The following is a 21,229-nucleotide window of genomic DNA, read 5'->3' as shown; positions in this document are numbered from 1 at the left end:
CTACCCGGCAACGATGCCGCCCACACCGCCACTCGAGGACTCGCCAACCGAGCACCCGGACGGCTCACGCTAGGGTCAGGGAGGGATCGCATGGTCAGTTACCAGGAAATAACTCAGCACTACAGGTTAGCCAGGGCAGTGTACCCGCCAGCACACAAATCGCTTAACAAGCGACAAGAAGTAGCTTGGAGACGACTTCAGACGAACACCTACCCCAACCCCGTAGCCTATCACTACTACTACCCGGACCAATACCCTAATACATGTAAGCATTGTAAGCAAAAAGCGGATCTATTCCATATTATGTGGTCATGCCCAGCCGAAAATCACACAAATCGCGAAATAAGTAGTACTGAGCAGTGGGAGGCCGTGTTGCTCAGCTCCGACCCTGACCTGCAGGCCAAGGTCATCGAGAGAGCTGAAGAAGCCGCCCGGGCCCAGGGGCTCGTGGCTGCCTAACAAAAAGGTCATCCGTCAATACCTTGTTTTCAAATAAAGTCTTTACTCACTCACTCACTCCCTTAAGCTGCAAGCCAGCTTTGCCACCAGCCCCCTCGTCTTGGCAAACACCCACATAAGGCTGACCTAACGCGCATCTTCTGCCACTATCGGGCCTGAATCACCCATCCTGTCACTTTCCGTGTCGTCCTCATCACTGTCGTTAGGCCTCGAAAATTTAACCTCGAAAAGTTGAACCTCATAGCCAACATATTTTTGCAGTCCCAGCAGCACTGCTGAGCATCTTCTCCGTTGCGTTCCAAATGCCACTCACAGTAGTCAACGGTAGATCCTTCTCGAGTGCCAGTGTAAACTTTGTGTCCCGTTCGATAGCACGAATGATGTCCAATTTTTCTTTCGTGCTGAGCACCCAGTTTTTGTTCAAGCTTCGGCATGGCGCGAGTCCTAACTTGCACGACGCCACAACGCAGGCCACCACTAGCCAGCCACAACATCCTCTGGCTTGGCATTGAAATGATGTTGATGTTCATGTGGCTTCACCCTTTTAAGCGCCCTCTGCGTTTGTACTTGGAGGCTGTTCTGATCTCTAAGGCTTGTTCTTTTGCCTGGGTGACCTACTGCCATGATTGCGCTACGAAAAGTGTAAACACTATGTGTTAATCGATACGTACACAATAAGCTCGTACAGTTTATGCGGATACAAAACACATTATGTTCAATGGCCGCTGAGTCGGGTATTTGACTTTACTACTTTAAATACGAAACTACTGTTTCGGGTATAGTTTAACGTTTTACTGTCCATCCAGAATTGAAATTTGCTCAGTGTCTCTTAAATAGTACCCCAGCAGAGCTTTCGAGTGTTGCACGAAAGCCAGTGCATATTAAAAGGACATGAAAAACATTTAGCTAGAGTAATAAATCTCACTTTTAGAATGCTAAGTCAGGTCAGTATGCAAGAAAGCAATGTAGCATCACTAGAACAGTGGCCAATACCATCTTGAAATACCTGCACCATTTCTCTGTAATGTCACCGATTGTGGCATGTGCGGCCAAGGTTATCAATTTATTTAAAAAAAAAAAAGGCACTGCATTCATTATAGACTTAACTAGGCATTGGGACTTTTGTAAGTGTTCTTGCTACACTATGCATCCTGAGCCATAGCAAATGTTTAGGATTCTTACATATGAGGTCTGTTTTGCCCCTATTCTTTCATGTGTTCTAGTTTTTCTGAACTCGTGTGGTCATAAGTGAGTCAGCCATTCTGGGTCTCCAGTTCATACCCAGCTTTTGGCTAGGTCTTTTATTTTTTGCTTCAGATGTTTCCCAAAAATGTACAGATGCAGTTTGACAAAGTCTTGTGAGAAGTCTCCCCTGCTTTGAAAGCACATGAGGTCGCCCAACACTTCTAACTGTGCTGTTGCAAGGAAAGGGGAACAGCCTACAATGAATTCAGAAATGAAATCTCTAGTTGATTTCTTGGTTTCACATTGACTGTTGCTGTCACAATGAATGCTGCATAAATGTTGTGTGATGTCTGCTCTTGAGTTCAAGCTTGCACATAGGTAATCTTCCATTTATGCCTTTGAATCTGTGGGATTTGGTGTGGCGAAATTCCACTCACATTCAGTATATTTGCTACTGGCAGGTATTAAAGGGTAAGTGTTATAACTCCAGTACTATACATTGGCACCTGGTGTTTCTAGGCTAGCCTACAAACAATGAAGTGGACGTAGGCCATGCGCTAGCTATCTGGTGTTTTTAGGCAAACTGGCGAACAAAAAAAGAGGACTTGCCACATGCCACCTGTAGACTGGGTCTTCATGTTGAGTAGCCCTCAAAGTAAAGCCATTTTGCTCTGGTGCGTGACAAAACTGGTGGAAGTGCCGGGGTAAACCTAAGCACCAAACCCCTCCGAGCATCAGGAGCTCCAGCCCTGTACCAGTGGTTACACCAATTCATCGCACCAGCAGAAGGATCAGTGGACTAGCTCCTGAGAATGCCAGCTCCGACCGTTCCAACTGGTATGGAAGGGACAACGCCGATTCATTGTATGCTGCACAATCCGCGAACGCCGAATTCCTTTCACGGCGATATAATTGAAGATGTTGATGATTGGCTCGTCCACTATGAACGCGATGCTACGATCAATGAGTGGGACGATGTAGCCAAACTGAGGCACGTCTATTTTAGTCTGGAGGACGGCGCATGTACTTCGTACGAGAACCGTGTTGATTTCCTGACATCGTGGGAAGAGTTCCAAAGGCAGCATCTTGAGACGTATGCAAGTTCCGATCGCCGAGAAAAAGCTGAACGTGCTCTTCAATCGAGAGTACAGATGCCCAGCGAGAGTGCTGCAATGTATGTCTTGGACATGATGCGGCTTTTCTGTCGAGCCGGCCCCAACCTGTCGGAAGAAAAGGTGCGACACCTTATGCATGGGGTAAAAGAGCATTTATTTGGCGGTCTCCTACGTAGTCTGCCTAAGAGTGTAGTTTCTGGCCGAGGCCACGTCACCACTGATAAGACTCTTCGGCGGCAACGGTCACACTCGTACAATTCGCCACGTGTACACTGCCTCAACTATGGGCTTCTTGGGAGCTTTCGGTGTCCGTGCCGATTTATTGAGAACTAATGCATTCCGTAATCCGTGAATAACTACAGAAGCTGTCAGGCCCTTCACCTACAATCAGCTCTTTGTCAAGCGTTTTTCATGATGAGGTCCAGCAAGCGCCAAAAGAACCCCTTAATACAGAGGCACAACCATTAACACGTGTTTCATCGCTTTAAGGCTGCCTATTCCTAAAACCCCTCAATAAAAAACAAAAGTAGCGCCATCCTTTGAAGATTGCCGTCGTCCTCACCCCCCCCCCCCCCCCTGCGCTTTCTCTCGACGCCCGGCCCTCCCATTGGCCGAACGCCGTCACGCGCTTTTATTCTTGCTTGTTTTTATTTCCACCGGCATTGCGGTGCCAAACATTGCGAATGGCGTACGCAGACGCCACGTTTCGTGCCTCCTTTCTGCTTTTGTAGCGTACGTAGTTCCGTGTTGCTGTGCCCTCGGATGCACCACACGTGAAACTGACGGCAAGCGACTCTTCCGGATTCCACCTGCGAAGCGAGACGCGCGCGGAAGAAGGTCTGGCTTCAAAGAATCAGCCGGGCTGATCCCCGGCTCTGCGAGGTAAGCGAGCGATTTGCTTCGTTAGTTTTTCGCCCTGCTAAGTGCCGCATGTTCGCGCTGCGTTTATTTGCAACTTTCGTGGCCGACTTCAACGAAGTTGTCGTCAAACACACGTGCTTTTTGTCGACGGAGTCATACATTCCATGGCGCTGTTTAGCCTTAATGTGTGCGAACAACACCTTTTTGAGTGTTGACACTCAAAAGGTGGCATTCTCAGGAGCTAGTCCACTGCGGTGACGGTGCGGCGACTGTACATTGAAAGCGATCTGCGTTGCCAACAAAGAGTGCCGACGGCTGATATAGCTTACAGCTTTGTGTTCTCGACGCTTACTTTGCTTACTAAGCGTTGAAAAGAGAAGCGCCATGCCCTTATCTTGAAACGGTATCTGTTAAAGTGGCTGAGTGCGGTGTTGCTGAGACGCTGCTGAAACGCTGTGTTCTCGCCGCTTCGTTGGCGCTGAAGCGAGGTAGGCAGCACAAATGAGTAGAGCCAACCAAGCCCAACGACATTCAATTGTCTTCTCTTGATGTTTCGGGAACCAGTAACGATATAATGTAAAAAAAAATCCGAAAAGAAAATTCCGATAGACATACAGTCTCAAAAGCGCGAGCGTTTGATTCGGAGAGCGTCTGCTAGTGCGGCTCCGCGTAGGGGGAGCCAACGCCGGCGCAGGAGGAGAGAGGAGAAGACGCCACCTTTATTTTATTTAGGGGCATTACCTATTCCTCCTCCAGCTCCACTTAACACCCCTTCTTCCGTCACACTGCAGTCGATCCAAGCAGCCCCGTATTCCACCGACCAGTTGAACGGAAATCAGACGTGTGGCATGGACTGGACGTCCCCTCTGCCACCATGCACTGTGACGAGGCCGAGCACGTCTACCGAAGCGGCCATACCGAATCCTCGGACTGCGTAGGTTTTCTACAAACTTCTTCACGAACCGGGTTCGGCCAGCAACGGCCAGAAATAGAATATGTCGCTCAGCAGCGCGCATCCTCGCCATATCGGCACGCGCTCCATCGCAGCGGCGCTTTTCACCTACCCGGCCGTACATAGTCGAGCATAGTGCAGGGACATTCGCCCAACCAGCACCGCTGCTGATGTTTCGTACCTTGCAGCAAAATTCCCACTTTCCCCTGCATTATTCCAAAAAATATCCCGCAAGTTCCCCGCCCCTATATATATATATATATATATATATATATATATATATATATATATATATATATAGAGTAGCTAGGATACAAATTAAAAAGAAGACGGGTACACGCACCACACGGCGTCGTGTACTCCGCTAGCCAATCACAGAAGCAAAGTCATCGTCATGAATGTCGTCATGCGACGTTTTCAAAATGGCGTCGTACTTGATACCATCATTTATAAAGGATCTACAAACGGTGCTTGATACCTCCCATGATACCTCCGCAGCGTCTGCTGTTTTTGAAGAGTCTTTTCATCGGCGGAAGCGATGACGTGTGCAACAGACCTGGATAAAGTGTATGGAGACTGAGCATTTCACTCTTCAGTGAAATACTCGGACCTCTGTGCTTCAGTCCTCAGTGCAGTTCATTTCATTGCTGAACCCGTTTTACTCGTGGAACTTCACTGCGAACTGAAGTGAAACTTGACAGTAAATAGTTGCAACGAAGCAAGCGTTTTATTTCAGTTCAATAAACAATTGGGCTTTTGCCGTTCCACTATAACAGACCGGTTAAAACGTAAAAAAATACGCGCTTATAACTTTATTTTTGTGGTTACCGCCTTATTTAGATAACAGGAAAAGTTTGAAATACGGACTATTTGCAGCCTCGTGGAGGAACAGTGGCTGGCGGTTATGAGTGCGTGGGCGGGGCTTCAGCGCAGGCTTGAGTTGTATCCAACTATAGGAATATACGGAAACAAAATTTCAGTGTAACTTTGACTATTCGATTCGGTTTGAGAATTCGCTATTCGAAGTTGTCTAGTAATCGTTTCTTTCGAATACTGAGGGATAAAGCGCACCTATTGGAATAATCTCGAGGAAGACAGAACGACGGATGTGAGGACTGTTACGAATGATTCTGCATGCAGGATAACTGCGATTGTTGCGCAGTGGCACCAGTTCCAGAGCAAATGCACGGAACAGTTAACATCTGTTCAAGAATTTCCAGTTATTCAATAAGAACAGCTCGCTTTGAGGCAGCCTATATACCAATATACGAAGTTGTCCGGACGTGTGATTGTGAAATACCTCATGGTGTCCCGCGTAACTTGAGCCAAACATTAAAAATATGCAATTGCCACGTAGCTGGACCCAGCCAAGGGAATGTTGCTTGCCATCGCATGAAGATGCTCAGATTAATTTCTGCATAACATCTAATTAGATATAATTAGTCTTAATTAATTATTCAACTTTTTGTTTATTATATTTAGATGAAAAGTGTCAATGACAAAATTCTACAGCAACGTGGAAAACTCCCGGTACAGTTTTGTTGCTCAATACGTGCTACATAGTGTTTTCCGAGCATGAAAGACGCCCGCGAACACACGCAAAGTTCCCGCGCAGCTGGCCGCTCGAGGCACTTTGCGTGTATTCGTGGGCTTCTTTCCCTCTCGGAGAAACACCTTCGTCTAGCACATATTCAACAGCAGAAAGCTGCATCGGGAGTTTCCATGATGCTCCACAATTTTCTCATTGCCATTTTTTCTTCTAATTATAATATTTAAGAAGTTAATTAATTAATAATTATATAATTAGACGAGAAATAATACATCTGAGTATCTCCAAGCGACGGCAAACAACATTACCTTGATTCTGTCCAGTTAAGTGGCACTTGCATATGTTTAATGTTTGGCTCAAGTTACGTGGGACACTCCGTACTGTGCAATACCAACATACGTCATACTCTTCCCTTGAATTAAATTATTCTTACATATATTTAATTAATTATATGGTTTTACTGTGCCAAAACCACTTTCTGATTATGAGGCACGCCGTAGTGGGGGACTCCGGAAGTTTGGACCACCTGGGGTTCTTTAACGTGCACCTAAATCTATGTACACGGGTGTTTTCGCATTTCGCCCCCATCGAAATGCGGCCGCCGTGGCCGGGATTCGATCCCGCGACTTCGTGCTTAGTAGCCCAACATCATAGCCACTAAGCAACCACGGCGGTGTGTGTGTGTGTGTGTGTGTGTGTGTGTGTGTGTGTGTGTGTGTGTGTGTGTGTGTGTGTGTGTGTGTGTGTGTGTGTGTGTGTGTGTGTGTGTGTGTGTGTGTGTGTGTGTGTTCAAAGACATCACAAAGTTTATTCAACATCTCGGCCTCAAATTTGATGTCGCACTGCCTAATGTCGGTTCGCTACATATATTCGCGTAGACAGCTCTATAGCCTCAACACTGGTGGCTCGCAGCTTTTTAGCGATACTGAGTAGATCATCTTATCGAAGATTGATGCAACAAATTTCGCATTTTGTACCGAAATAGCACATCAGCTTTTCAACAACAAAGGTTATTAGAAGTTGAAGCAGACCGACTCCAAGTTTTGCCCGTGCACAGAAAAGGATGTGCTGTTGTTTGTTAAAGTGATGGCTTGCTCAGGCATAATTCTAATGTTTGCTTCAATTTTAAAATTCCCTGCAATATCGCAAACATTCCCTTTCTCCATTTCGTCTAAAATTGTGGCTGAAAGTTTCCTGAAGAAGGGAAAATTCCCTGCACGGGTCATCACTGCTTACCGCAGCGAGCAGCGAACGTTGAGGGCGAGACCGCTCAGATGATGATGATTTAATGGCATCCTCTTTGAAATGGGGCGGTGATAAATAGTCACCTAGCCTGCTTGATTTAATCAGGTATGCCATAGGTTTATGTAGCATTTCTTTATACATCTCCTTAATCTCCCCCTCCCCCCCTTCAAAATCTACCGCTACCTATGACTGTAAGAGATCCTGTCGTATCAATCTCTTCCCTGCATTTTTTCACGAACACTCTTAAAGGGACACTAAAGGTTACCAGAAATTCAAGTTAAAGTGGTAGAGCAATGTTCTAGAACGTCTAAGGCGTCAATATAATCGCGAACAGAGCTTTAGTAACCGAGAAATTGAGGTAAATGCATGACACGATTTGAGACCCCACAGCGACATTCCGGTACTAGCCCGATGACGAAAGGACTCCTCATAATTTGTGTTACTAATACTCAACTACTCGTATTAAAAATATCATTTCATTCGATTATAAGACGGAAGAAAATTCTACTTGTCTAAGTCTATTCGATTCTAAGAAAAAATAACATTTTGACGTTACCCTTCAGTAATATGGGTGTTCGAAAGGTTTCGTTTAAGCTCGACTCTGCGCGCTCGACTCTGCGCCGCGCACGCTTTGGAGTTTCAGTAGTTTCGTTATCGCGTCGTGCTGTGAGGGTTCCGCTGGTTCACGAAACTTTCATTTGGAACAAGCAGCGAGAATGCCACGTCCATGTGATGTCGTGGGAAGCCCTCGTTGCTTTCCCGCTCCGGAGAGCCGGTGTCGAGGCCGCCGTCGTAGTACGCAACGACGCCGGCAGTGCGAGCCCTCAGCAGCAGGTCGCGCTCGTCGGTGCTCAAATCGCTGAAGTTGAGCCCAGCATCGCGAGCCAATCTGTCGGTGTCAGGGTCCATTGCGACGAGCGTCGAAGTTAGCGTCATAGAATGAAGTACCAGCTTATGGGCGTCTTGCGCTGGAGTTTGAGGTATAGTAGCGGCGCCTGGTGGCGGTGCGGGAAACGACATCTGGGTCGTGCCAGCTTGGGTCGTATTGAGCCCTGGCTGTGGCGAAGCACGTTTCTAGGCCGAGTTTTGCGTCGATTCGCACATTTTTATTCCCTGTTGCGAATGCGAAAAGGCTCGTCGCTTCTCATAGACCACGCCGACCACGCTGCGAGCTCGCCGCAGCCTATAGTTTAACGAAAACGGACTCTCCGTGTGCCGTGGGACGTAATGTGGGACGTAATTCGTTTCTCCTTCCGCTAGCCACCATACTCCCGCTTTCGCTCTGCTGTCGGCTCTGTCTTGGCTCTGTTTCTGGCCGCGCGTTCGCGTTTTGCGCAGAAAAGCCGTAGCGCCGTCTGCGGACGCCGTTCTACTCACCGATGGCGCAACGTCACTATGAGACCATGATGTCAGTACTCCTCGATCGGAGGGCGGGCGATTTGAACTGCGCTAGAGGTACGCGGACGCTTCAGAACGCATTTTCTCTTAAAATAAGTCTCTCCCTGGCACGAAACAAGCGTTTCGAGGTTTCTGTGATGATATTTCAACAGTCCACGTTGACTTAATAGTAACCTTTAGTGTCCCTTTAAGAGGAAGCTTTAGCTCGGGTGCTCCTATCTAAATACATGTAAAAAGAGAATTCGTTTTTCTCGGCAACCACTGCACCAATTTTGACGAGGTTTGTTGCATTTAAAAGAAAAACTTAAAGTCTAGTGACTGTTGGTTTCGAATTTTTGAGTTAGGGCGTCAATCTTTTATTAAAAACTGGCGAAAATCCGAAATTTCCAAAAAACAGAACTGCCAAGTTTACAACTCCGTAACTCCTAAAGGAAAAACGATAATACAATTCTGTGAAATGCATCTAATAGTACATCCAAAGCGGACAAAATTGATATATTACACATGAATCTCAAAAAATTTAGTAACATAGAAATACAGCTTTTGTAGAACCCTTGTAAACAACGTTACAAATTCGCGTAAGATGTAAAATGACATATCGAATTTGTCCGCTTTCAATGATCTAATGGATGCCGTTCACAGGACCACGATATCTGTTTTTGATACAGAGCTATCAATTTTTAAAAATTGTGCTTCTATTTTTTTCAAACGGTCAAATATTTGAAAATCCTTTTAAGAAAATTGAAGCCCTAAATAGAAATTCCGCTTCCAACAGTCACTAGAATTCAGCTTTCTCTTTCAAATGCAACAAATTTCATTAAAATCGGTCCAGGGGTTATCTCATAAAAACGTTTTTGCGTTTTACATGTATTTGAATAGGCCGCGTCGGAGTTGGGCCCGAGCTAAAGCTTCCTCTTAACGTCTCTTGCTTATCTCGACTGCTGATTGGTAGACACTTCCATCTACTTTAAACCCAAGCGCTTCTGGAAGGTGTACTTTGCGTACGGTTCTCACTGGGTGGAATCTCTTCGCATTCCATTAGGATGTGCTGATTGGATTTTTGCTGCAGCGTACACATGCCTCGTCTAGCTCCGAATGTTTGCTATGTTTTTGTCCTTCGGCAACCGGCTCGATTCTCCAATTTAAGGCAGTGCCCTTTGTGTTATCACACAGATTTTCGCTTCTAATTTCTTCTCGTTCTTGTAAATCTACATGGTCCTTTTTGTTCCCATTCATTGCATGCAATTAACTGTCTCTGTTTCTATCACTTTCTGATGACTCCTTGTTGTCTATTTACAGTTTCAATTACCCTGTACTTGGTTGCAAACTTTCTAGACCTCTTCCTCCATTCTGTGTCCACGCTCTTCAAGTACACATACTTGTGCACTTTAGCTGCCCATTTATTTTCATCCATGTTCCTGAGTATTTTTTGAAAACAAATATTGCTCTGTGCTTCTCTGACTTCAAAAGAGATACAACCCATGTCACCCTGCACTGCCTCATTTGTGGTTTTGCCATGGGATTTCGAAGCCAACCGGCCTACCGATGTTTGGTTAACTTCCAACCCCAACAACATATCCGATTTTAAACATAGAATGGCATTTGCGAACGTTAGCGCTGGAAGCATTACTCCTTTCCAGATTCCATGCATCACCTAATGCTTATTGTGGCCTCACAGTGCTCTGTGTTTCATTATTGTAGCATTCCGCTTCCCCTTTATTTGGAGATTCTCTTTGTGTGTGCTTGAGCAAGTCTTTTCTTCCTTTATGTATACGCCGATTTATATTGCTTGACTATGGGTATGACTTGCTGTCGAATTGACACCACGTAATTACTCGTTTCTTCATTAAAATCATAATTCCCGATTTCTATGTGCCAAACTTGGGGCCTAGATTTGTTGCTGCGTTGCCACAAATATTCGCTAGTGTCTGTAAATCTCTCTTATTGCCCGCTAGTAGCACTATGTCGTCCGCATACATCACTCCAGGGAGATTCTGTTGCACCATTTGTCCATTACGCATGTAGGATAAATCAAACCCTAATTCGGTGTTTTCAAGTCGTCTTTCTGTGCACTTAACGCGCATGGGAAACGACGATACATCGACAACGACATCACTTGACCCCGGAAGAAGAGTTTCCCTCGACATCCCTGTACTGATCGACGGTCGCAAAGTCAATGCTTTAGTGAACACTGGAGCCGATTACTCAATAGCCAGCGCGAAAACTGGCCAGCCTTCTGAAGAAAGTGACGGCGCTTTGGAGCCGAACGCCACTTCGTGCAGCTGGCGGGCATGTCGTCACACCGCTGGGTACGTGCGCGGCTAGAATGTAGATTCGCAGTTCTACGTTCGTTCCCATTCTTCGTGAATGTTCGCGAGACCTAATCATGGGCATGGACTTTCTTAAGGAGAACGGGGTTATCATCGACTTTCGACAGCGCCTCGTCACTTCATCGAGGAAGAACGCCGCAGAGGTGAACGACAACCGCTTTCCGAGAGCCACTTTCACGTGATTGACGACACTGTCACGTTACCACGGCGTGCAAGTGTCGTAGTTCAAGTGGTGTGTGAGGGCTTACTACAAGGTGAATCAGTTGCGGAAAGCAGTGACTCTCTCCTGCTGTCTCAGGATGTCTGCGTGCCAACAAGCATTATTGACCCCCATGACGGCCACTCTGAGGTTCTCGTCACGAATTTCATCTACGAGCATCGGCATTTTCTCTGGTGCTGTCATCGCCCACGCCGACCTAGTAGCCGAAGTGGCCGAGTGTTTTGCTTCTGAAGCAATCGGCACTGCAGAAGCATCCCTCCGCGACTTCGACATCAGCCCAGCCCTTTCGGAGAAAAAAAATCATGCAGATCCCACGCACTGTGGGAATCGATGTAAGCGAAGCTTTCTGTGCTGGTTGCTTTGATTGACGATAATTAGTGGTGATGTTGACGGCGAAAGCTTAATTTCTTCAACGTTTAGTCTAACACGACAGTGGTGAGTTGATGTTAAACGTTACCATGCGTGCACCACTGCTGTTCGTCTGCGTAGTACACAAAACACACAGGGAGAGGTGTATGCTTGAGGCGTTGTTGTGCGCCAAATTTCATAACCTCTGAGAGGGTTCAGCATTCTCATTGCCTTACATGGCACAGCGCATCGTGGCAGAAGTATTAAACTTTAATTTGATTATGGGGCTGTACGTGCCAAAACTACGATCGGATTATGAGGAACGCCGTACTGGCGGACTCCGGATTAATTTTGACACCGTGATGTTCCTTAACGTGTCCCAAAATCAAAGTGCGCGTGCGTTTTCTATTTCACCCCCGTCGAAATGCGGCTACCGCGGTTGGGATCAAATCTGCGACCTTTAGCAATGCCATAGCCGCGAAGCTACCGCGGCGGGCACAGAAGTGTTGATTTAACGGTCGACCGCTTCCGTAGTGTCGTGTAGGTGTTCTGTGGTGTCGCCTGGACCCTGCGGTGCGCTTTAAAGGGGTGGAGACATCAAAATTTTCGTTCATGCGTTTGTTGATTCAAACGTTGCGTCATGCTTCAGGGAGCACGATACACACAGCGGGATTCATATATATCCGATAAATAATTTAATAATAGCATTATTATACCGAGCGATTTCGGTTTCTGGGCTCCGGGGGATGCTATGACGTCACAGAGGAGGAAACGCAACATGGCTTGGTCACGTGGCCCACAAAAAATAGTGACGTAAAACTATGCTGCGTCGTCTGCTCGCGCATACGCGTGCTCTGCCAGCAGAGGGTAACCACTGGCGATTCGAAGTGCATGTGTCGCGATTATTATAATTATGGCGAAGAGCGACAACAACGGTAAGAAAATATTGCGGCTTGTGAGAGTCGGCGATTCATTCCGAAGCGCCGTAAGCTTTACCTTTGAAGTGAACCGGAAAAGGCCTAGCGACGATATCGGCGGCGTCGAACGATCAGAGGCGGTGAAGCTGCCGTCGATGCCAGAGTGACCACTCCTCGGTCGCTGATTGGCCGCTTCGCCGTACGGCTGCCGCACAAATGGGTCCCGGGTCCGTACTCTCTACGGCGAGGAAATCTCGCCGTTCGCGAGCAAAACCGCCGTCGCACGGGGGCCCGCGAACGGCAAACGGCGTGCGGCGACAAGGCCTGTCCGCAGGGCAACTCGCCGCACTCAGTTTGCCGTTCGCGGGCCGGCGTGCGGCGTTCGTGTTGTCCACTTCTCTCCTCTTTTGTCCGTGTCTGCACGCCTTACCCCTTCTTTGCATTAAGAAAGGATTTCTATATGCCTGTAGCTCGGTCGTAGTGGAGGCTATGCTCGGTTGCTCGACTCAGCAGGCTCCGTAATCGGCATTTCATCGCTACTCATCATACGTCACGTTTTTGTGCTGGTGTGCTATGACGTCAATATTTTCGTTCCTCCTCTGCGACGTAGTAACTGCCGCGCTAGCGATGGGTCTCGACTACGAGAAGGAGTTTTTAATGACTCTTTGGAGCTGAATTAAAATTATTTTGAAATGTTTGCAGCGTCCAATACCTCGTTCTGGGTGTCCTTGCATACGGAAGCAGCCTACAACATGCTTTTTATAGCCTCAAAATTTGGTGTCCCAACCCCTTTAATTAGTGCGGCTCTGCTTCTGCACACCCTGCGCAATTTTTCCGCTTGACATATTTGCCTGGTGTTTATTTTTTAAAAATAGCAGGAACGTACTGTACCGTACCTTTTAAGCTTATCCAGTTTCCCCGCAACCACTGTCGTATATAGTAGTAGGGTTTCCTTGCCTTCTCACATCACCTTAACCTTGAATGGGAACTGCCTCTTCTCCTCCCTCCTCTCTACAGTTCTATCAACGTACCCTCTGTAGTCGCACGTCAGTAGAAGGGAAAGCGCTGCAGTTTCTGCAATTCTTTTGAGTGGGTTCACGGATAATTACAGCTGTCAAGAGGCCAATTTGGCGACGTCCAGGGAGCTCCAGAGGGCATTGCGCACATTCGACGCGGCGGGGTCTAAACGCCTTTCCGTTGTCTCGATCCTGTCATGTAAACACACGCTCTGACCCCCCCCCCCCCTCCACGCGGTGTGCCAGACAGCAGCAGCCACAGTAGCAGCAGCAGTGGGGAAGTCGAAGGAAGAGGCAAATAAAGCTTAAAAAACAAAAATAAAAAAACTGTGCGAGTTGCTGCTGGAGTTTTCGCACGTTCGTCTAAGATACGTTAAACACCGATTACGAAACACTGGATCATCATCTACGACGATGCGCACTCCCTACGGCAACAGCCTTATCGTGTTTCTCGACAGGAACGGCATGTAATTCAGATGCAAGTGAAAGAAATGCTTCAATACAGCGTTCCGTTCTCGCTGACCTCAAGTGGAAAAACTGCCTCGTCTATCGATGATATGGTGGTCTTTTCTGAGACCTTTGACGAACGCCTTCGTCGCCTTCTGAAAGTACTCGAAGCTATTAGATCGGCTGACCTCACACTCAAGCCTGAGAATGTCATTTCGGCTGCGAAGAACTGAAGTTCCTCGGTCACTTCGTGAGCGCCGCAGGAGTTCAGCCCGACCCCGAGAAGACTGCCGCTATGACCACTTTTCCAGCTCCAACTGACAAGAAAAGTGAGCGACGATTTCTGGGCTTGTGCGTGTTCACCCCCCGTGCTCGGTCATATTGACGAGGACGCTGACACGGAGCTGCACATTAATGCCAGCAACGTCGGACTCGGGGCTGGTGCAAAGGTAAGACGGAATTGAGCGAGTTATAGCCTATGCAAGCCGCACTTTGTCACGTGCCGAGTCGAACTATTCTACTTCAGAAAACAAGTGCTTAGCGGTGATTTGTGCTACAACCAAGTTTCTGCCGTATCTCTACGGCCGACCGTTTAAGGTCGTCACCGATCATCACGCTTTGTGCTGGTTGGTCAACCTCCGCGATTCTTCTGGACAATTAGCACGATGGAGTCTGCGCCTTCAGTAATTCGATCTCACCATCGTATACAAGTCAGGCAGAAAACGTGAAGATGCTGACACGCTATGATGCGCGCCTCTCGAATTTGACAATCCAGACGCGAAAGATGCCAGCGCCTTCCTGGGAACTCTCAGTGTGCCGTATCTGCTCTCTAGACAGCGAACCGACGCAGAATTACGGCCCATCGTTGATCACCTTGAGGGCCGATCCTCGCCCATTCCCTGTTCAACTTCGCGAGAACTGTCCTCATTTTGCTTAGAGAGGGCACCTTATACAAAAGAAATACAGGACCCAGTGACAGATCCTCTTTCGTCGTGCCAGAATCCCTCAGAAATGATGTTCCGTTAGCTTGCCACGACGAACCTACATCCGGTCACTAGGACTACTAGAGGACATTAGCTAGAGCGCGCCAACTATACTACTGACCTGGACTTATTGTCTGCCTTAAGCGTTATAGGAAAGGCTGCCGCGAATGTGAGCGACGGAAATCACCACCCTTAAAGCGAGCAGGCCTACTCCAACATATTGACGCAGCGTGCGCCGTTTTGTCAAGTGGGAATGTAACTTCTTGGACATTTCGCTTGTCCTCTTCTGGAAACAAGTGGGTCATTGTCGCGGCTCATTATTTGACTCGTTATGCTGAGACGAAAGCGCTACCACGCGGAACAGCATCTTCAGTTGCCCAGTTTTTTATGCACCGCATTGTGCTCCGGCACGGCGCCCCGTCATTCGCCATTACTGACCGAGGGAAAGCGTTTACGGCAAAGCTCATAAACGACATCTTCACACTGAGTTACACTAGCCACCGAAAGGCCAATGCATACCACCTTCAGACTAATGACTTGACGGAAAGACAAAAGAAAACGTTGGCAGACATGATTGCTCTGTATGTAGATGTGCAGCACAAAACTTGGGACGAACTCTTACCGTACGTAACATTTGCGTGCAACACTGAAACGCAGGGAACTACACGTTTTACGCTGTTTCGTATTTTTTATGGTCGAGAACTTCGAACGATGCTAAACGCCATGATTCCCTATGACAACGCCGACCGGTTCGACCAGCTAACTCCTGACGCCGACGAGTACGTTCAGCGCGCCGAGACAACGAAACCAGCCCGCGTGTACATAATACAGCAGAAGTGCAACTGTACAATCTTCACCATTGTCAAGTTAACTACCAACCTTATGACCAAGTTTGGCTCTGGACTCCAGTCAGATGGCAAGGCCTCAGCGAGAAACTATTGAGCAAGTACTTTGGACCATATAAAGTCTTAATGCGTGTGAGTGACGTGAACTATGAATTCATTCCAGACGGAGGCGCGCCGCCGAGTCAGCGCCGATTACCGCGCACAGAGATTGTACATGTCGTCCGCCTAAAGCCTTATTTCACGCGGTGGTGCTAGTGTTAAGCTCTGATGGTTACCCAATTTTCTTCTTGCTATCTTTGTTTTTATTCAGAGAACTGTGAACTGCGTTGTTTTCTTGTTCCCGCCCACCGAACGTATCTTTCGTGGGCATGTCCGTCCTGTGTTTCTCTGTGTGTATATTTTTTTGTATAATCCTAATCCATAAGAAAGGGGACGCCAAAGACTTGAAAAATTATAGACCGATCAGCTTACTGTCCGTTGCCTACAAACTATTTACTAAGGTAATCGCAAATAGAATCAGGAACACCTTAGACTTCTGTCAAGCAAAGGACCAGGCAGGATTCCGTAAAGGCTACTCAACAATAGATCATATTCACACTATCAATCAGGTGATAGAGAAATGTGCGGAATATAACCAACCCTTATATATAGCTTTCATTGATTACGAGAAAGCGCTTGATTCTGTCGAAACCTCAGCAGTCATAGAGGCATTACGGAATCAGGGTGTAGACGAGCCGTATGTAAAAATACTGAAAGATATCTATAGCGGCTCCACAGCCACCGTAGTCCTCCATAAAGCAAGCAACAAAATCCCAATAAAGAAAGGCGTCAGGCAGGGAGATACGATATCTCCAATGCTATTCACAGCGTGTTTACAGGAGGTATTCAGAGACCTGGATTGGGAAGAATTGGGGATAAAAGTTAATGGAGAATACCTTAGTAACTTGCGATTCGCTGATGATATTGCCTTGCTTAGTAACTCAGGGGACCAATTGCAATGCATGCTCACTGACCTGGAGAGGCAAGGCAGAAGAGTGGGTCTAAAAATTAATCTGCAGAAAACTAAAGTAATGCTTAACACTCTCGGAAGAGAACAGCAATTTACAATAGGCAGCGAGGCACTGGAAGTCGTAAGGGAATACATCTACTTAGGGCAGGTAGTGACGGCGGATCCGGATCATGAGACGGAAATAATCAGAAGAATAAGAACGGGCTGGGGTGCGTTTGGCAGGCATTCTCAGATCATGAACAGCAGGTTGCCATTATCCCTCAAGAGAAAAGTATATAATAGCTGTGTCTTACCAGTACTCGCCTACGGGGCATAAACCTGGAGGCTTACGAAAAGGGTTCTACTCAAATTGAGGACGACGCAACGAGCTATGGAAAGAAGAATGATAGGTGTAACGTTAAGGGATAAGAAAAGAGCAGATTGGGTGAGGGAACAAACGCGAGTTAATGACATCTTAGTTGAAATCAAGAAAAAGAAATGGGCATGGGCAGGACATGTAATGAGGAGGGAAGATAACCGATGGTCATTAAGGGTTACGGACTGGATCCCAAGGGAAGGGAAGCGTAGCAGGGGGCGGCAGAAAGTTAGGTGGGCGGATGAGATTAAGAAGTTTGCAGGCATGGCATGGCCACAATTAGTACATGACCGGGGTTGTTGGAGAAGTATGGGAGAGGCCTTTGCCCTGCAGTGGGCGTAACCAGGCTGATGATGATGATGATTATATTTTTTTTTGCTGCGAAGCTGTTAGCCTCTTGGTGGTCGGCATTTTTCGTGTCTGCGTCCGTTAGCACAAATGTGGGCCGATCCCGACGGCAGCGCCAGGTCAGAAGCAATTGGCTTGCACCCCGTAAGGCGGAGGCTTCGAGCACTCGGCAAAGTGAAGCGAAAAGTGCATACATTCTTTGGAATCACGCATACAACATACAGAACAGCATTCGTTTCAATAAAGAACAAGCACAACACAAGCATTCGAACCATAGAATTGACGATAAGGCGTTCTTAATAGCAATGCGAAGCACGTATAGCGCTCCCCGCATACGTTTCCCGGTAAAGATTACTGTTGCTCAAGCTGTCGCGGCGACGGCAGCTTGCGGCGTGGGGAATGACGTCTCTAGCCTTTCGTATATAAAGAACCAGCCAAAACAGGCAGCACACCAGCAATGATCCAAGCATGGCCAATTCTGGCAGATATTGGTACCAATCTTCAACCAGTGCTGGCATATTGGCAAAGTGCAACCCAATCCAATGCTGGCCCAGAGTGGCCCAATGCTGGCCCAGGTGCCACTTTCTCTTTTAACAAGCACAACGGGCGACGCCCAAGGGCTTGACGAGGGTTTATCAATGCCTAGCTTTGGCAAGCATCTTGTTCACATCATCTATAGAATAACCTTGCGCTCTAATGCAGAAACTCAATATTGGCGGCGATAAATGGGACTAGCATAAGTATTCATGTCATGCTTAAAAACAATTATGGGGTTTTACGTGCCAAAATCACTTTCTGATTATGAGGCACGCCGTAGCGGAGCACTCCTGAAATTTCGACCACCTGGGGTTCTTTAACGTGCACCTAAATCTAAGTACACTGGTGATTTCGCATTTCGCCCCCATCGAAACGCGGCCGCCGCGGCCGGGATTCGATTCCGCGACCTCAGCTCAGCAGCACAACACCATAACCACACAGCAACCACGGCAGGTCATGAAGTATGTTGACAGAGCGCATTAGGCTTAAATTATTCCCCGCCTTCGTGCTCAACGCTATCGTTCTCAGTGTCAGGACGAAGACTGCTTTGCTGAATCCACGTCACTGCTTATCGATTCCATGTGAATACTATAGAGGGCTGCTATAGATATATTTTTCTAGGAAGCCTCGCCACTTGCTGGCTGCCCACCGACGCTTCTTGCCTATTTTCCGAGGCGCTTCATTTCCGTAATTATACTCTCGAGGCATTATTTCGACACTTGTGCTTATTCGAGGGGGCCTTCGTACACTTCTTGTCAATCTGTTGCGAACTACGCGCAGAGTTCGCGGTTATTCGCAAACTCTTCCTTAACTCCACTGACTGTACAGAGCGCGTTACGCATGGGGTTGGTACTGAGTGTGTCCGAGAACTCACCGGTTTTCCTGGAGTTTTCCGGAAATATGACTTCCTGTCCTGCCAGAGGAAGGGCGGTGAACTTCTCGGGATGACTTTGACGCCACTCACGACTCTCCACGTTCGTTGGAGAAGTCGCGGATGTGATTCTCGACTTCACCTGTAAAGCTGCAGCTTCTGTAGGTTGAGAACATGCATGCGATTTCCATTACCACCTATTAAGAGAGAAATCAAGTAATGCCATTGTTTTAATCATGTAAATTAAACTGTGCTGTTCTAGACAGAAGTGAAACGAGGTGGCCTGGGCTGATGGACAATCTGCATTTACATATTATACAAGAGCGCCGTTGCGCTGCGTCACCATTTGGATTTTGTGCAGTGTAATGCGTGGCCACGGAGCCGCATCTGGATCGGGCGTAGTGATGCAGCTGCGAGCTAATTGGTTACGGACTTTGATGTCTGTGTCCCGTGTCCGTAGGTCCCTCATCGTCCGAGGGCACCGCCACGTTCTGCATGCCGGAGTCGTTCCTGCAGGATGGTCCGCGCCCTGGTGCTGGGGCCGCGTCGGTCTGCACGGGAGCTCCCGGGATGCAGCCGTTGGAGCCCCGGGCCTGGGCGGTGTGTTTGATGTGGCTGCGGAATAGGTGCAGCGGAGGCTGTCCAGGGGTGCTCCCGGCGTCCGGGGGACTTGCGGCCGTGACCGCGTGGGTGATCGGTACATCGCCTCCCAGGCAGGCCTGCGGCGGGAAGGACGTCTATATACACTACGCCTCGGCGTACACACGACCAGCGATGTCCCCCGCCACTTCCACGAGACTTGGTGACCTGGTTGCATAATTGCATAAAGCGACTATGGGGGATGGTCAATAACGTGGTGGTAATATAACAAAAATATAGCCGAATATATGAAAGAAATAAATCCTTAACCAAATACAATAAAGCGTATACGACGTAGGCACCGACTACGGGGGGGGGGAGGAGGCTCAGGGGTCCTCCCCCCCCAAAAGTGTCATTTATTTACAAGAGTTCTGTTACCCACATCATTTGAGGTTTCTTTTAAGTTGCCTCTGCATTTGCACTTGAAATTTTATTGTGATTAAAAGCTTACTGCACCATTGTTGGCGCGGACGTGCACGGCTTTTAATTCATACTTTCGATTTGTGTCTGCAAATCCTGAAAACAGGAAGACAAGCGCATTAGAAGCATCAGCGGTGGCTACCTCATCCATATTTTTTCAGTTCAACATATATTTTTTTAAATATCCACTGTGAACGCCATGCACAGACAATATATTTAAATATTAAGGGAACTCCGGCAACGGAGCCAGTAGTCGAAGAAGTGGAGGACAAAGTGACTCGTGAGCGCGAGCGGCGATTCGAGGCTCGGCTTGGCGCTCTTGGGCGCGGCCGGCCAGGACTGGGGCCTGCTGGCGAGGACTGAGGGACCGCGCCGTTCCCACATTGGCGCCCAACGTGGGGCCCTGGGCTGCGTTCCGGGACGAACCACGATCGTGGGGAAGGCGGGCAGCGCCAGTTTCCATACCGTTTCCTAGACCGTTTCCCGGTCAGTAGCGACGCCTGCCGGCGGAGTCGTCTCCTACGCGCTGCGGAAGCTCGCGTCACCACCATTGGAAAAGGGACCTGCCGGCGCGGTTTTGCATCAACGTGACAAGTTGTCGAAGCACAGATACCAAGCGTGGCTCCAAAGCCGGCGTCGCGGCTGCGTCCAGCGACTCGGAGGCGTCGGAGAGCGACGACGACTGGACCGTTGACGGTAAGGGAGCCGCCAAGGCACGCAAAGACAAGCTGTTGAAAACGGTTCGGAAAAACCGCTCGTGGGGTAGCGAAGCCGGGAACAAGAGCCGCGTATCGTCCTCGTCCGAGCCCGAGGAGGGCGAAGTCTCCGACTCTGGCGGCGGTTACTCGGCGCCGGCCGCCGGCAGCGAAGACGACGATGACGAAGATTCCGAAGTGGAGGAGTTCAACGAAAAATGACCTCATGTGCGCTTGAGTTCAGTTGCCAACGGTAGTGGAAGCGGCACCGTTCGAGCGACGATCATCATGATCTGCGATCTTCCCCTTCTGTTAACTGTGTTGGGCGGTGTCGTGTGGTGTCTGGGCGGTGAAATTACAGCGAGCGGGCGGCTACTACTTCCGGCGACCTGCTGCCTGCACTCGTCAGAACGAGGCCGAGGAGGAAGACCGGACGAGGTGTGCCTCCGGGAATGGTTTAGGACCTTCTGGTTCCTGCAAGACCT

The 21,229-nt window shown here is 48.3% G+C and overlaps 1 protein-coding gene across 2 annotated transcripts in view; it reads left to right on the top strand.

Moving 5' to 3' along the window:
• Positions 1-19,926, top strand: part of LOC142586857 (zinc finger CCCH-type with G patch domain-containing protein) — a 59,612-nt gene extending 39,686 nt beyond the window's left edge. The window contains exon 12 of one of the 2 annotated variants that reach the window (XM_075697741.1): positions 19,507-19,926. The gene's annotated coding sequence lies outside the window, so the exon portion shown is untranslated. Of the gene's footprint in view, positions 1-19,450 lie in introns of both variants that reach the window. The other variant, XM_075697734.1, reaches the window with a different exon arrangement.
• The last annotated feature ends 1,303 nt before the right edge of the window (positions 19,927-21,229 follow it).

The sequence above is a fragment of the Dermacentor variabilis genome, chromosome 1 (genome assembly GCF_050947875.1).
Source record: "Dermacentor variabilis isolate Ectoservices chromosome 1, ASM5094787v1, whole genome shotgun sequence".
Taxonomy (NCBI): Eukaryota; Metazoa; Arthropoda; class Arachnida; order Ixodida; family Ixodidae; genus Dermacentor; species Dermacentor variabilis.
The sequence above is the reverse complement of the archived record's forward strand: the minus strand, read 5'-3'. Positions and strand labels throughout refer to the sequence as shown.